Source organism: Ranitomeya variabilis, chromosome 1 (genome assembly GCF_051348905.1).
Source record: "Ranitomeya variabilis isolate aRanVar5 chromosome 1, aRanVar5.hap1, whole genome shotgun sequence".
In the NCBI taxonomy this organism is placed as follows: Eukaryota; Metazoa; Chordata; class Amphibia; order Anura; family Dendrobatidae; genus Ranitomeya; species Ranitomeya variabilis.
In genome coordinates, this window is record NC_135232.1 from 1026813602 (window position 1) to 1026826424 (window position 12823).

At 42.1% G+C, this 12823-nt stretch overlaps 2 protein-coding genes across 5 annotated transcripts in view; one reads left to right on the plus strand and one right to left on the minus strand.

Annotated features, from left to right (window-relative positions):
• PDLIM3 (PDZ and LIM domain 3) overlaps positions 1 to 12823 on the minus strand; it is a 69190-nt gene that overhangs the window by 38235 nt on the left and 18132 nt on the right. The window lies entirely within an intron of this gene.
• Positions 1 to 12823, plus strand: part of LOC143793041 (uncharacterized) — a 60414-nt gene that overhangs the window by 33115 nt on the left and 14476 nt on the right. For both annotated transcript variants that reach the window (XR_013220035.1, XM_077279620.1), the window contains exon 3: positions 3666 to 3742. The gene's annotated coding sequence lies outside the window, so the exon portion shown is untranslated. The remainder of the gene's footprint in view (positions 1 to 3665; positions 3743 to 12823) is intronic.

The window sequence follows — 12823 nt, forward strand, 5'->3', positions numbered from 1 at the left end:
CATTTGTTGCCCATTTGAGGGCGCTATTTACCTATTTCCCAGCACCATAAAATGGCAGAACTGAGGAATAAGGCCCCTTAATGACTGCTGTAAAAAGTCAGTTCTTAAGGGGTTAAGAATTAACGTTTGTCATCAAGTTCTCAGGTGTTCATCTACATTGTTGATAGACAACTTTCTAAGGGCATTCTCTAAAACACACGTATTTCATCAATAATAGTATGCCATTTATGCATTTTAATACCATCATTATTATTTACCTTCACTCGCTTCTACAATTGTATTTGGCAGCCACTCCTTAAAGTGACAAATATTTTTATGCTGATGCTTAAGCATGTATGATTATTATATGATTTTTGTTAAGTGCTGGGATGATTGAAATTTACCATGTCTGTTTTTGCATTAGGTACTTAAGTAGTAATTGCAGTTTATTTATTATTATTTTCAGAAATGTGCTGAACAAGCATAACAAACTTACAGTATATTATAATAGAAATAAATGTTTTTTTACAAGTGATTTTCACATATGGAAAAATTTGTTAATGTCCAATGTTTATCACAGACATTTGCCACAAGAAAGAAGCACCAATAATATATATAGTGTGTAGTTATGAGCGAGCGTGCTTGTTACTCGGGTTTCTCCGAGCATGCTCGGGTGGTCTCCGAGTATTTCAGCGTGCTCGGAGATTTAGTTTGTCGCAGCTGCATGATTTGCGGCTGCTAGACAGCTTGAATACATGTGGGAATTGCCTGGTTGTTAAGCAACCCCCACATCTATTCAAGCTGTCTAGCAGCCGCAAATCATGCAGCTGCGTGTTGACATAATCTAAATCTCCGAGCACGCCGAAATGCTTGGAGACCACCCAAGCATACTCGGAGAATCTCGAGTAGCGAGCATACTCACTCATCACTAATAGTGTGCACAAAACTAGTGGAAAAAAACATGTGAAAAGACAAACCAAAAAGTGCACCGGAAAAATAAATCTTGGCATATCCAAGTGTAAAAGGTTACATTTTATTATCAAGAGCGACATACTGGGAAACATGACCTAATAAAAACACCAGTGAATATATATACACATCAAAGGAACAATCTTGAATGAGGCTGCCCTAACTCCCCCGGTGGTCACAATGGATATGCAACTAAGAACGAGATAGGCATCCCAGATGCTATCAAACAAGCTGGATAAATTGTAGTACTGGAGGTAATACAGTATAATAGCATATCCAAATTATAGTAATTACACCCAGCACAGCTAACACCCTGTGGTAACGCCCACGATCGGTGCTAGTGATTGCGGGCATTTAACCCTCTGATGCCACTGTCAGACAACGACATCAGTTGTCATAACAGAGGGAGGAATCTCCCTCTCTGCTTTGATGGGCACAACATGACAGATCTCATTGTGCCGATAATCTCCATGGTGATCTCGGGGTCTCTAGGTTGACCATGGGGTCACCCAGGGACAATGGCCTGTAATGCTTTTGCATTGCAGGGTATTAGATCAATGATCAGACAATGAAAATTTGATGTCCCATCCTGGGACAAGATGAAAAAGTAAAAATAGTTTAAAAAAATTGTAAAAAATATTTTAAAAAAGCACAATAAAGGACAAAAAATATATATCAATAAATATATATTTTAATGTAAAACAGAAATAAACAAAGTACACATATTTGGTATTGCCACACCCAGAACAACCTATAAAACTGTCACTGAGGTTAGCCCCTTCAGTGAACACTGCAAAAAAAAATAAATACATGGCAAAGAATGATGCTTTTTCATCAAACTGTTGGCTAAAAAGTGGAATTAAACAAATCAAATAAAAAAGTCAAAGGTAAATAAAAATGGTTTAACTGGTTTAACTGAAAACGGCATCTTGTCCTGCAAAAAACAAGCTGGCATACAGCTTCATCAGCGCAAAAATAAGCTATAGTTCTCTGAATACATCGATGCAAAACAACTCTTTTTTTTAGAAAATAGTTTTTGTGTAAAACCAGCAAAACATAAAAAAATGATATAAATGTGGTGTCTCTGTAATCGTATTGACCCAAAGAATAAAGTGGTCTTATGACTTTTACCATCTGGTGAATGGCATAAAAAAAACACAAAAAACAATTCTTGAATTGATGGTTTTTGTTCATACGGCCTCCCAATAATTGTAATAGAAAGCATGTGCCTGAAAAGGTACTAAAAAAAAAAACTTAAACTCGTCCCTCAAAAAACAAACCCTCACATGACTCTGTCAGCAAAAATATAGAAAAATTATAGTTCTCAAGATATGGCAATGGGAAAACCTAAAAAAAAAAAAGCAAAAAAGCATTTTTTGTTGTGTGTTAGTAGCCAAACATAAAAAATATAAATCTGGTATCGCTGTAATCGCACAGACCTGAAGAATAAAGTCATATCACTTATACCGCACAAGGAACGGCATAAAAACTAAATAAAACCAATTATTCACTTGCTGTTGATTTGTTTATTCTGCCACCCAAAGATCGCAGTAAGGATCGGCTCACATTTGTGCTGTACTGTATGCAGGTTTCAGTGTAAATCTGTGACATTTAGACAGAACCCCAGACTAAAGATTCCCTATAATGAGGCCGGTGGAGACACTGTGGAAGTCATATGGCCTATGATCCAGCGGTGTCCATCTTTTTAGCCCCTTCCCAACATGCACCATACATGTATTGCACTGCCCAACTGCGGGGAGCCGGCTGTCAATCAGCATGTAGAGGGCATCACTGCCAATCAACAGAACAGGAGAGAGAGCTCTGTTGATGTGAGGTCAGCGGAAGCAGAAGAGTCACTGCCTGAGATTGTCACTGAGCAGAACAGGCAGGTAGTTTTTAATGACCTGCCGATAAACACTTAGCCCCATATGAAAATATTCCCAAAAACCTGGACATCCCCTTTAAAGATGATAGGTGGCAAAATAAGCTAATGAAGTATCTAGCTACAAAGATTTATAACGTTACAATGACCAGTGCATAAAAAAAAAAAAGTTTAATTACTCTTTAAATTCAGAAACGCACGGGAACAAGTAGGGAGTTACTTTGAGGACTCGTAAGTGGACGGAGCTCTGTTTGAGCATGACCTGGTGCTACATGGACAGTCTGATTAATGTAAGGGGATATATGTTTGAGTTACCTAAATTAAGTGAAGACCCTGTCTTGAATTTGTAAGTATATTTCATTATATTTAGGTCTTAAAATAAGGTGCTATATCTTGTTTTGATTTTGCTGTTGTGAATATTAGTAAGACTTGTATACGAGTTACATCATGGGGTGCTATGGATATAACATGCAGCCCGTGTCAGCTGGTGAGCAGGTGCACATGGGAAGATGACCTCCTCATGCTCCCTGAATACATACATTCAGTTCTATGATATCATCACCTCATTTCTCATGCGGCTGACAAGGGCATCCCGCTTCGGCTGGATCAGTACTCGATCTCCTCTGAGGCAAGGCCTGTTTGTGAAATGCTATCTGCAGACGGAAAGGCGTAAACAGATCGAGATTTCTGAGCTTAAAGTGAAACATCATGAGCTATTTACAGCGTAACTACTGATTGGAGGATCCTCTTCTGAGCTTTGTTAGGACTATTTAATCTGGAATTGGTGGGCAAAAAAGCAAAACCTTGCATTCTACTTATTCACCTTATTCTTAAGATGTCCTAGGTAAAGAGAGATGAGCAGTCGGCCGGTGATCTCCCTCTTCCCAGTTTTTGTAGCAACATGAAATAAAGGTAGGTTCACACTGCTGTTGAGCTTTTTTTTCCCCAGAATATATCTGAATATATCCCATTGAAATATTAATTATGGATTTCACTTCTGGTTTTCTATTTCAACAATTGACGCTCAGTGTATGAATGGTGGAGGATTCATCTTCTCGACACTCTGTAATCCCTAGAACAAAAGAGACCAGCCCCTTCACTGTATATACATGTCATAGCAATGTCCACTTGATTGTGGCTGTGGCACCTACGGCAGCTGTGGTACTGAGCATTGTTGTCCCTTAAGTCTAGTAACTAAGGGGTCTTAGCGATGAGACTTCCACTAATCATACATTGACGATCTGTCATAACAATAGGCTATAAGTATAATTTCCTGGATTGCCACTTTAAGGCTGGGTTCACACTGCGTTAGCAGCAGCCGGTTCAGAACATACGCTAACGGGCTGCTGTTAACGCAAGTGCTGACGTTACATCGCGCAACCCCTTCTTAAATATTGTAGTCTACGAGTAAAACATATTTATTAATGACCTTGTAGGGGGCATTCAGAGTAGAATTTCAATATTTGCAGATGACACTAAACTCTGCAGGGTAATCAATACAGGGGAGGACAATTTTATATTACAGGATGATTTATGTAAACTAGAAGCTTGGGCTGATAAATGGCAAATGAGCTTTAATGGGGATAAATGTAAGGTCATGCACTTATGTAGAAGTAATAAGATGTATAACTATGCTTAATTCTAAAACTCTGGGCAAAACCGTCAATGAAAAAGACCTGGGTGTATGGGTGGATGACAAACTCATATTCAGTGGCCAGTGTCAGGCAGCTGCTACAAAGGCAAATAAAATAATGGGATGTATTAAAAGAGGCATAGATGCTCATGAGGAGAACATAATTTTACCTCTATACAAGTCACTAGTTCGACCACACTTAGAATACTGTGCACAGTTCTGGTCTCCGGTGTATAAGAAAGACATAGCTGAACTAGAGCGGGTGCAGAGAAGAGCGACCAAGGTTATTAGAGGACTGGGGGGTCTGCAATACCAAGATAGGTTATTACACTTGGGGCTATTTAGTTTGGAAAAACAAAGACTAAGGGGTGATCTTATTTTAATGTATAAATATATGAGGGGACAGTACAAAGACCTTTCTGATGATCTTTTTAATCATAGACCTGAGACAGGGACAAGGGGGCATCCTCTACGTCTGGAGGAAAGAAGGTTTAAGCATAATAACAGATGCGGATTCTTTACTGTAAGAGCAGTGAGACTATGGAACTCTCTGCCGTGTGATGTTGTAATGAGTGATTCATTACTTAAATTTAAGAGAGGACTGGATGCCTTTCTGGAAAAGTATAATACTACAGGGTATATATACACTCACCGGCCACTTTATTAGGTACACCATGCTAGTAACGGGTTGGACCCCCTTTTGCCTTCAGAACTGCCTCAATTCTTCGTGGCATAGATTCAACAAGGTGCTGGAAGCATTCCTCAGAGATTTTGGTCCATATTGACATGATGGCATCACACAGTTGCTGCAGATTTGTCGGCTGCACATCCCAAAGATGCTCCATACAAGGCAGGATGGATCCATGCTTTCATGTTGTTTACGCGAAATTCTGACCCTACCATCCGAATGTCGCAGCAGAAATCGAGACTCATCAGACCAAGCAACATTTTTCCAATCTTCTACTGTCCAATTTCGATGAGCTTGTGCAAATTGTAGCCTCAGTTTCCTGTTCTTAGCTGAAAGGAGTGGTACCCGGTGTGGTCTTCTGCTGCTGTAGCCCATCTGCCTCATAGTTCGACGCACTGTGCGTTCAGAGATGCTCTTAGGCCTACCTTGGTTGTAACGGGTGGCGATTTGAGTCACTGTTGCCTTTCTATCAGCTCGAACCAGTCTGCCCATTCTCCTCTGACCTCTGGCATCAACAAGACATTTCCGCCCACAGAACTGCCGCTCACTGGATTTTTTTTCTTTTTCGGACCATTCTCTGTATACCCTAGAGATGGTTGTGCGTGAAAATCCCAGTAGATCAGCAGTTTCTGAAATACTCAGACCAGCCCTTCTGGCACCAACAACCATGCCACGTTCAAAGGCACTCAAATCACCTTTCTTCCCCATACTGATGCTCGGTTTGAACTGCAGGAGATTGTCTTGACCATGTCTACATGCCTAAATGCACTGAGTTGCCGCCATGTGATTGGCTGATTAGAAATTAAGTGTTAACAAGAAGTTGGACAGGTGTACCTAATAAAGTGGCCAGTGAGTGTATTAGATTCCTTGATAAGGCGTTGATCCAGGGAACTAGTCTGATTGCCGTATGTGGAGTCGGGAACGAATTTTTTTCCCCATGGTGGAGTTACTCTTTGCCACATGGTTTTTTTTTGCCTTCCTCTGGATCAACATGTTAGGGCATGTTAGGTTAGGCTATGGGTTGAACTAGATGGACTTACAGTCTTCCTTCAACCTTAATAACTATGTAACTATGTAAAAATAAATGAAAAAAAAACCTTATACCCATCTCCTGCATCTGTGCCCTTCTAGTAATGTTGCCTCTGTTCTGCCAGTGCTCGCGTGGCATTGTTCTGCCACTTGAGCAGCCACTGAAGGGCTTGAGTGCTCATACTTCCCTCTACTGAGACTCGGGTGTCCAGGGGAAGTATGAGTGCTGCAGCCCATTAGCAGCAGATGATTGACTGCAGTGCTCACATGAGATAACAATTTCATACAACTGCTGAGAATCACTTTAATGGCACCAATACTGGAGGGAGGTGATTATAAGTTGTTTATTTTTATTTTATTCTGGGCTCTGCAGCATTTGAGAAGGGGTTGTCCAAGTAGTGGACAACCTCTTTCAGGCTGTCCTATAATTTAAAGAAGCACTCTTCCTATCAAAATTGTTATCCTCTTAATGTATTGCAGTCATCATATTATATGGTACTGCGTACTTACAATTGCTCATTTTGCCTTTCTACCCATCTAATTCTTTTCCTTTAGGTCTATGACCTCACGTGAGTAAACACTGACTAGCTGAATTCTTCTAAGCTCTATGTAGAAACAGGAGGTCTCTTTTCCCTGCAGAATTCTTCTAAGCTCTATGTAGAAACAGGAGGTCTCTTTTCCCTGCATAAATCATCACTGCAAAAGTCCTTGGAAGGGGGGGGTGTGGAGCAGCTGTGTCAGGGGTTGAAGAGGGAGATGACTCATGCAGGGAAAAGAGACTTCCTGTTTCTACATAGTGCTTAGAATGATTCAGCTAGTCTGTCTGAAAGAGAACAATTGTAAATACAGTGATATATAACAGTATGATTGCAATATATTAAGAGTATAAACATTTTTATGCAAGTGCTTCTTTGAAAATATGCATATAGTTTTGCTTGGAACTGTGTATCTTAAACAAAGGAAGGCTAATTACCTTGAAATGTAAAATCTGTACATTAGGAAATAATTTTCAATATATGGCCAAAAGTATATGACAAGTAACCATCATACCTATATGATCTTGTTGGACATGCCATAAAAAAACAAGAGTATTTGTGAGTCAGCTACTAATGTTGGACAAGAACAGAGGTCGGGAGTCACATGTGGCTCATGGGCTTATGATTTGTGGCTCACGGTTGTCTGTGAGTTTGGTTGCATAATCACTAGGTCTAGCAAACAATTATGAAGAGCAGGTCTCCAGATGGTGAGTTTGTGAGTAGCCCCACAAAGAAAAGCTGATGTTGATGCGTACATACTGGCCTTGGGGGTTTAGGTATAAAATACAGTGATGAGAAAAAGGGTAACAATGTTTTGAACTTTTGACTTTCAGGCTCCATATCAATTACTGCTTCCAATGTGAGACTACCATGATTTTATAGACAATCATGTTGGCTATCTCATACATAAATTTGAATTGCAACTATTTTGCATATGATTAGCTCTGCAGATTCTTGTCATGTCACTGTTTTACTCATAAAAATTTTCATTTTTTTATTTTTATTAGTATTCTGTAAATCCAGCTTTGGCTTTCAACACTGCCTGAATCCTTCTGGGCATGCTCTTGATCAGATTCAAACATGCCTCCACTTAAAATCTGATGCCAGGTTTCTTCTATGGGTTCCTAAAGTAGGTGTTTACTGGTCAACTCACTTGGGTTACGTGTACAGTTTTTTCTTCAACTCTGTTCAATTGTGTTGAGGTCTGGGGATTGTGGGGGTCAATTCAGTACCTCAATTTCATTGTAGTTGAATGATTTCTTCACCAATCTCGACGTACGCTTCACGACGTCCTGCTGGAACACCATATCGTTCTTTTCACACCCATAGTACTTGAAGTATGTGAAATAACTCGTAGAATAATCACAAATAGCTCAGCACTTAGACCACCATCAATCCTGATCAAGTATCTGTTGTCTGTGAAAAAAACCCCATATCATCAGCCTTCATCCACTGAACTTGACAGTTCCTTCAATTTCTCTATCCGTTAGCCACTTTTTCCATTGTTTCTTCCATACCCATTTGCACCTATCAGAGCCTAGTCTGTTGACTTTTGTCTTATTGCTCCAAATCACCCGTTTTCAATCTTCTACTGTCCTACTTTTCGTACTGTTTTTGCAAGCTTGAGCCAACGCTTGTTATGACTATATAGGCGTTGAGGCCATTTCACCGTTTTTTGAGCATCATTCCAGACTTGTGAAATGTGTGTCACATGGACATCTGTGATCACCAGGGGCTGGCTGGCAATTTTCAGCCTGGGGGGCAATCGCAGGGCAGTGGCCCTCGAGTTGCAGTGGCCCTTCTTTTCCCTGCTTATTTCTGGCCACTGCATTAAAGTAGTAGAGATAACAGGCTTTAAAAACAGGCTGGTACACAGATATGGGAACTGAACGGAGCTTGCTGCATAGATATGGGAACAGAACGGAGCTTACTACAGAGATATGTGAGCAGAACAGAGCTTACTACAGAGATATGGGAGCAGAACAGAGCTTATTATAGAGATATGGGAGCAGAACCGAACTTACTAGATTCAGAGATATGGGAGCCGAACCGAGCTTACTGCAAAGATATGGGAGCAGAACTGAGCTTACTACAGAGATATGGGAGCAGAACTGAGCTAACAGCAAGGATATGGGAGCAGAACCGAGCTTACTGCAGAGATAGGGGAACAGAACCGAGCTTACTACAGAGATATGGGAGCAGAAATGAGCTTACTACAGAGATAAGGAAGCAGAAACGAGCTTACTACAGAGGTATGGGAACAGAACCAAGCTTACTACAGAGATAGGGGAACAGAACCGAGCTTACTACAGAGATATGGGAGCAGAAATGAGCTTACTACAGAGATAAGGAAGCAGAAACGAGCTTACTACAGAGATATGGGAACAGAACGGAGCTTACTACAGAGATATGGACGCAGAACCGAGCTTACTGCAAACATATGGGAGCAGAACCAAGCTTACTACAGAGATATGGGAGCAGAACCGAGCTTACTGCAGAGATATGGGAACAGAATCGACCTTACTACAGAGATATGGGAGCAGAACCAAACTTACTACAGAGATATGGGAGCAGAACCTAGCATACTACAGAGATAAGGGAGCAGAACCGAGCTTACTAGAGAGATAAGGGAGCAGAACCGAGCTTACTACAGAGATATGGGAGCAGAACCGAGCTTACTGCAGAAGGGAGCAGAACCGAGCTTACTACAGAGATAAGGGAGCAGAACCGAGCTTAAAGGCCCCGTCTCACATAGCGAGATCGCTAGCGAGATCGCTGCTGAGTCACAAGTTTTGTGACGCAACAGCGACCTCCATAGCGATCTCGCTATGTGTGACACGTACCAGCGATCAGGCCCCTGCTGCGAGATCGCTGGTCGTGTCGGAATGGCCTGGACCTTTTTTTGGTCGTTGAGGCCCCGCTGACATCGCTGAATCGGTGTGTGTGACACCGATCCAGCGATGTCTTCACTGGTAACCAGGGTAAACATCGGGTTACTAAGCGCAGGGCCGCGCTTAGTAACCCGATGTTTACCCTGGTTACCAAAAAAAACAAACAGTACATACTCGCCTTTCGGTGTCCAGGTCCCTGGCCGTCTGCTTCCTGCTCTCACTGACTGCCGGCCGTACAGTGAGAAGTGAGAGCGCAGCAGTGACGTCACCGCTGTGATCTGCTCTCACTGTACGGCCGGATCTCAGTCAGAGCAGGAAGCAGACGGCCAGGGACCTGGACACCGAAAGGCGAGTATGTACTGTTTGTTTTTTTTGGTAACCAGGGTAAACATCGGGTTACTAAGCGCGGCCCTGCGCTTAGTAACCCGATGTTTACCCTGGTTACCCGGGTGCTGCAGGGGGACTTCGGCATCGTTGAAGACAGTTTCAACGATGCCGAAGTCGTTCCCCTGATCGTTGGTCGCTGGAGAGAGCTGTCTGTGTGACAGCTCCCCAGCGACCACACAGCGATTTACCAACGATCACGGCCAGGTCATATCGCTGGTCGTGATCGTTGGTAAATCGCTATGTGAGACGGGGCCTTTAGTCTACTACATGGAACCAAGTCTGCTACATAGAAACTGGAGCAGAACTGAGATTACGACATACATACAGTACCATAATCTAGATTACTACATTGATAGATTACCAGAACCAAGCTTACTGCTTAGATATGGTGCCATAACGGAGCTTACTTACAAACATACACACAACAATACAGCTACACAGTGCCTAGTACTATCACCACTACACAGAGAATACATAATATTATAATATCACCATTACCTCTACATGAAACTACATTCTATACAAAGACCAATGATGCCACCATACACTCCCTGACAGAAGTTATGTCGCTGTGTCCATTAACTGATCAATATTTCTGCATTGATGTCAATTTATTTTCTTAACCTAAACCACATTTTGGAAGGTTTCAGCTTTCAAAAGAATAATTTATACAACCAATGGATGAATTTAACATCAGGTTATAAGCTTTTATTTACATAACATGGATAAGCGACTTTACTTCTGTCAGGGAGTGTACATCTTTTACTACTTGTATACTACAATACTGATCATTAATTTTAAAAAAGCACAACACTAAAGGTACCGTCACATTAAGCGACGCTGCAGCGATAGCGACAACGATGCCGATCGCTGCAGCGTCGCTGTTTGATCGCTGGAGAGCTGTCACACAGACCGCTCTCCAGCGACCAACGATGCCGAGGTCCCCGGGTAACCAGGGTAAACATCGGGTTGCTAAGCGCAGGGCCGCGCTTAGTAACCCGATGTTTACCCTGGTTACCAGCGTAAAAGTAAAAAAAACAAACAGTACATGCTCACCTGCGCGTCCCCCAGCGTCTGCTTCCTGACACTGACTGAGCTCCGGCCCTAACAGCACAGCGGTGACGTCACTGCTGTGCTTTCACTTTCACTTTAGGGCCGGATCTCAGTCAGAGCAGGAAGCGGACGCTGGGAGACGCGCAGGTGAGCATGTACTGTTTGTTTTTTTTACTTTTACGCTGGTAACCAGGGTAAACATCGGGTTACTAAGCGCGGCCCTGCGCTTAGTAACCCGATGTTTACCCTGGTTACCAGTGTAAAACATCGCTGGTATCGTTGCTTTTGGTGTCAAACACAACGATACACGGCGATCGGACAACCAAATAAAGTTCTGGACTTTATTCAGCGACCAGCGACATCACAGCAGGATCCTGATCGCTGCTGCGTGTCAAACTAAACGATATCGCTAGCGAGGACGCTGCAACGTCACGGATCGCTAGCGATATCGTTTAGTGTGACGGTACCTTAAGTGCCATTGTATACAGAAACTCTATTTACGGTCAGTGTAAAGATACTACAGTGATCACTGGTGACATTATACACAGGAGATCTGTATAAGGTGTCAGTGTACAGGTAATACAGTGATCACTACTGCCAGTGACGTTATACACAGGAGCTTTGTATATAGTATACAGTGTATAGTGTCAGTGTACAGGTAATACACTGACTCACTAGTGAAGTCTCTAGCTGAAGTCCTTCATCTTTGCTTTTCATTTTCATCCAGCACAGACTGCCATCACTTCTTCCAGCCAGGACTCGTCTCTGCATAAAATAACACAGTTACCTAGAGCACGGCTTCCAGACCACATTCCCCACTTTTTCCCTTTCTTCTACACCATGTTCCAAATTGTTATGCAAATTATATTTTTCTTGGATTTTCCTAAATGGTCGGTGCAAATGACAGTCAGTCTAATAAAAGTCATCACCCGTTAGAGTATACATCGAATTTTATTGGAGAAACCTCCCAATGATAACAGTATAATCTCCAAAATGAATAAAAACTCAAAATGCACTGTTCCAAATTATTAGGCACAGTAGAATTTCTAAACATTTGATCTGTTTTAAAGAACTGAAAATGCTCATTTGTGGAATTTGCAGCATTAGGAGGTCACATTCACTGAACAAAAAAGCTATTTAACTCCAAAACATCCTAACAGGCCAAGTCACATGTTACCATAGGAACCCTTCTTTGATGTCACCTTCACAATTCTCGCCACCATTGAACTTGTGAGTTTATGGAGAGTTTCTGCTTGTATTTCTTTGCATGAAGTCAGAATCGCCTCCCAGAGCTGCTGTTTTGATGTGAACGGCCTCCCACCCTCATAGATCTTTTGCTTGATGATACTCCAAAGGTTCTGTATAGGGTTGAGGTCAGGGGAAGATGGTGGCAATACCATGAGTTTATCTCCTTTTATGCCCATAGCAGCCAATGACTCAGAGATATTCTTTGCAGCATGAGATGGTGCATTGACATGCATGAAGATGATTTTGCTCCTGAAGGCACAATTCTGATTTTATACCATGTAAGAAAGTTGTCAGTCAGAAACTCTATATACTTTGCCGAGGTCATTTTCACACCTTCAGGTACCTTAAAGGGCCCTTCCAGCTGTTTCCCCATGATTCCAGCCCAAAACATTACTCCTCCATCTCCTTGCTGACGTTGCAGCCTTGTTGGGACATGGTGGCCATCCACCAACCATCCACTACTCCATCCATCTGGACCACCCAGGGTTGCTCGACACTCATCAGTAAACAAGACTGTTTGGAAATCAG